This window comes from Hevea brasiliensis, chromosome 17, assembly GCF_030052815.1.
Source record: "Hevea brasiliensis isolate MT/VB/25A 57/8 chromosome 17, ASM3005281v1, whole genome shotgun sequence".
In the NCBI taxonomy this organism is placed as follows: domain Eukaryota; kingdom Viridiplantae; phylum Streptophyta; class Magnoliopsida; order Malpighiales; family Euphorbiaceae; genus Hevea; species Hevea brasiliensis.
In genome coordinates, this window is record NC_079509.1 from 14,667,527 (window position 1) to 14,672,843 (window position 5,317).

The following is a 5,317-nucleotide window of genomic DNA, read 5'->3' on the forward strand; positions in this document are numbered from 1 at the left end:
TCTCTTAAGATCAGTAATTACATAGATCACCTATTCTACCCTACATTCTACCTGTTTCGTTCTCGCAGTGCAGACTTCTCTCGATCTCAAGGGGTCATTCAAAAGATACGTGGAGATCGGGAGTGTAGCTCTCATCAACTATGGTAAAGACTATGGGAAGCTTGGGGTCATCGTCGATGTCATCAACTAGAACCAAGCAACAGTTGGGACCCCTGAGATGGTTAGGAGCCAAATGAACTTCAAGAGGTGGTTACTGACATCAAGATTGAAATTAGCAATCACCTTCTCCGAGATCGGTCGTAGAGCATACTGGTAAACCGATTGAAGTTCGGCACGGTAGTCATTTTGGACCCTGACAGGTAATTAGTCCCGTTCTCTCGTCGTCATCAGATAACGCTCTCATAATTCTCTGATCGCTGGCACCATCCATTTTCAAGCGATGGGCAAAGAAGACAATCGGAAAAAGATTAAAGCGGTTGTCATGATAAGAATTTTCGCCGAAAAGATAAGAATAAAAAGGGGAGAACATTAGAAATTCACTAGAGAAGGAAGTGTGAGTGTGAGAATGATGAAATTCCACCTCATATATATAGGGCCTTGGCATTTATTGAGTGCAGAACTCAAAGCGGCTCATCGGTAATTGAAAAAATTTAATGCTTCATTATTAAGAGTTCGTCGATACGGGTCGAATACAAAGAAGAGATGAGAAGAGATCGGAAGCGAGAGGAGATTGGACATAGAGAGAGAGATCAGAATGAGGGGTCTCAGAACTATAATGAGAGATCGGGTGGACCTAAGAATAAGCCTATAAAGATCAAGAGGCTTGGGAATAAAATCACTGTCGATCATGACCCTTAGCCCATTCCCCATCGTCAGATCGGAGTTGGTTGAAGCATTTGGGATACGATCTAGTCCCCACCATCCATCCCATTTGTAAGGATGAACCTCAACCATTGGATCCTAAATGGTTAAAGCATCCTGGTACACCTCAATTCACACTATTGATCTCACTTGTAAGGATGAGTTTGGGACCTTCGGATTAAAAGAGAATAACTAATTCGACACTTTTCACTCCTAGCCCTTAGATCAATTTTGTAAGGCAAGACTCCTAACCGTTGGATATAAAGAATGAAAGGGCAGAAATTCTAAACTGAATCACAACCTTCAATTCTGATTCTCTTTAATCCTGAGATGTCGGATCATGTCCTTTTAAATCCAGACCTTCCATCTCTTTCTACTGAAATCTTGACCCTCTATTTGGAGTACCCATCTCCTATAAATAACTGCATGCAATACTGTAGAGGGGGGATCACAGTGCTGAGAGAAAACTTTGAATTTAAATATTGTTGTAGCCTTGTTGCTTTCATTTTGGGAAGCCCTTAAGTTTTCTAAAGAATTTAGAAACAACTTTTCTTAAGGATCTTATCACCAGAGCTACTAATATAGCAATTTCATATATTCAGTACTCACACGCTAACTTGAAGGTCCAATCTCAGATCGTCGTCAAGACCCTATTCTCATCATCTTCAGTAGCTCAAGTCATCCCAGCTTTAGCAGTTTCAGCTTTGCGGGGCATTAGTATTGACTCTCTCATCACTTCATCTCTCCACAGGTAAGCATTTTAACACTTCATTCTCTAAATATAAATAACCTGTGTTCATGATGTGAGAACTTTTAGGATACCATGTCATACCATTAGCTTTCTATTGTGACATCTGCGTTATCTCAAAGAATTTTTATTTTTATCCTTATTTTTATCTTTTTTAGTACTTGAATAAGGTTCGCGTGATATAAAAGTTACTAAGATTTCATAAGTGTTGTAAGAAGTACGTGTGGGAGTGTTGACATTGAGAGTTCCGATCTGGTTAAAGGGGAAAATAATTAGGGTAAGTAGAGGTAGTGTGGATAGATGTGAAAGGGTTCGGGTAATTATTGGGAGGCCGAAAATCTATACAAGCTCGTGCAAATAAGCTACGAGATCAAAAAACAAAACGAATTCATAAATTACGATGTTAAAAGCCAATACAAGCTCGAATCATAAGTTTTGAGATCGGAAATCAAGAAAGTTCAAATAGTAAAGAGATCGAGAAAATTATGCGCGCGATACACTACTTTAGCTCCCTAGAAGGAGATCGAGAAGGAGTTCAGCTCAAAATACACGATGTTCAAAATTCACTTTTCTAAATAGAGGGATCGGAAGAGAGTCCTTTCCCCGGGTTCTAGTAGTTTTTATCTGGTAAAAATTATTCGGTACTAAGTTAGGGGAGATTGAGAGAGTCCTTTCTTGAAATTTTCGTACCTTTTAAAAATTCTCTAGCGTTAAATTAGGAGGATCGGGAGAGAGTCATTTCCTAGATTCCCATAGTTACACTTCTAATAAAACTATTTTTGTATAAAATTGGGGAGATTGGGAAATAATACTTTCCTTGGTAGCCTCAGCATTTCTATTAAAAAAAATCACATGTTCTGATAATTGGTTCGTGGGAGAGTCCTTTCTAGAATCCCTAACCTTATAGTGAGACCTGATGGAGAGTCCTTCTCAAGGTCCTCATACTTATATTGCTAAGGGGAGAATCTTCCCTTCATGTCACGACCCAACCTATGGGCTGGACCGGCACTAGGACCTGGGCCAGCCTAAAGCCCCCGAGGCTCGTAGTAAGCCTAAATATTCATTAATTCAACTCTAAGGCCCATTTGGGCCCAATTTCAAGAAATCAACCGGACAGAGTCCGGCTATAAAATGAACCTTTCAACGGGGAGTTTTTGACTCACCCGACCTGTAAACACAATAATTACTCAATTGGGGAGCTCAGCTCACCCTCCACATACTCATATCAGCATAAAAATAAATGGGAGCTCAGCTCCCTCATCCAATCCATCAAACATGCATAGAATATTAAGTTTACAGGTCCAAAATAACAATTTTGTTTACAGACCCAAATTAAATAAACATTTCTAACACATGCGGAAATTCTAAGATTTAACAAGTTTATACAAACATTAATAATCGACCTGCGAGGGAGAAAGCAGGTTAACCTCAAAAATATCCTCCTGTGGCCTGGAAAAATATTGAACAGGAGTGAGCATTCGACTCAGAGAGTAAAATATCAATTTTAACCATAATCTCTATAACTATCTAAAACTAATGCACCCTGTAGAGTGAAATGCAACACCAGCAATAATTTCACATCATGACATCAAAAAGGTAATTTGGAGCACTCACGCACCCAGTAATATCAATCCTAATATATATGGGAGCTGATCCCCTATACAGCTCTCTTAATTCCAATGCGTGAAGAACTCATTTCGGACTTCCACTTAATAACCAAATCGGGGTCCCAGAAGATCTCAAGCCGTGTCTACCCCAAGGACCGGTCCCAGAAGATCTCAAGCCGTGTCTACCCGTCCTATCCATAGTCCACACCACATCACACGCACGCCAACGCACGCACACTGCTCCAAATTACCACAACAACATACATGGCACTTTCACAGTTATGAATGCAACATAAATCGTGCCTAAAGTTTATCTACATAGATATATGCATATAAGTGATGCATGGGCATGCTTGAACATATAATAATAGTGAAATTACAATTAAAATTAATATTTTACTCACAGACTTGACAACGGTCACTGTGGTGGTTGGGCGGAGGAAGAAGGCTGTCCCGGCTCACCTGACAATTACATTACAATTATTTAACACAATTGATTCAATACAAATCATGAAAAGACCAAATACGTCTTAAGTCGTGCCGAAAATCCAGCAGAGTCTCCCCTATACTTAGGACCTACCCAACCTGCAAAAGGGCTCAAAACACACTTCTATAGTCACAATCCATATATCCACAACTCAATCACATCACACAGCCCCTCCTGGGCCCATCAAATCAGTCATCAATCACAATATGTAAAATTTCAATTTAGTCTTTATAATTGATCATTTTTGCAAAAACTGCCCAAATAAGCTCTAAAAATTCTAAAACTTTGCCCTGCAGTCCTTAGCAATATTACTAGGCTATTGCAAAAAGAATCATAATTTTCTGAGCTACCATGAATATTTTATGAATTTTTTAATTCTATTTAAGCACTAGAAAATTACGAAAAAGCAAGGTTCGGGTTTACCTTTGCCGATTCCGACTTCGAGGACGCGCTCGGGACGTCTGACAATGGGGGGGGTAGCCAAAACCTCGGTCCAATTCGGAGACTTTTCCGGTAACAGGTCTATCTGGCCGGAAATTCACAGACCCGGACAACTGTTGAATTTTCGTGAATTGAGGATACCTACACGAAGCCCACAACACGGGGGTTAGTACATAAATTTTTCAGAATTTTCTAAGCTCATTTAATGCTTGGAAAGACACTGTGAAGTTCCGTGGGACCCACCGAAAAACGGTGTCGGAAAAATTTGAAATTTATGTCGCCGCGAAGCTCTCGACGAGTGGAGCGCTCTGGTACTCTCGGTTTTATCGTGGGATTCACGGTTTGTGAGAAATCTAGCCCGAAAGTCAAAATGAGCTAAAACTTCTCGGGCAAAAATTAGACAAACCGCTCGATGGATTTCGATGTTCTTAGTGTCTATGGAAAGCTCTCGACGAGTAGATGAATTTAGACACAAGACCCGGTCCGATTAGTGGCCGAATCGGCCGGATTTTGGCCGGGAAGTTGAATGGTCGCGGGCGCAAGAGAGGGGCCTTCGCGCGCGTTTTCCGGCAGTTTGGGGCGGCAGCCGTGGGAAGGGGTGGGCGCGCACGGTGAGTCGGGTGGGAGGTGGTCGGTGGCGGGTCATGAGGAGAGAGAAAACAGGAGGAAGAGAGAAGGAGGAGGAGACGCGCACGGGAGAAAAAGAAGAAGAAGAGGGAGCCGGTCCGATTCGACTGGTCCGATCCAGTCTGGTTCGATTCGACCGGTTCGATTTGGAATACAAAATTTTGAATTTTTACTCTGCCTCGGGACCGAAAACGAGGTCTAAAAATTCCGAAAAAAATTATAGAAAACTCAGGAAAATTTATAGATTCCAAATATATTTTTAGTTTTGCCACGTTGTCTTTAAATTAATTTTTAAAAATCATCAAAGTTTATATTTTCGAAAAATCGAACCCGATTTTTAAAATCTGAAAAAATCTCAAATAATTTTCTTAAAATTTAAGTAAAATTAAAATACCAATATTACTCATAAAATAATAAATTTAAAATTTTTGGGGTGTTACACTTCATTTCGGTTTAGTCAAATGAAATGCCATTATTAAGAAATATTAAACAAGTTAATAGGAAACGATATAGATAAAGATTTTATGGATAATTATGCTGATGATG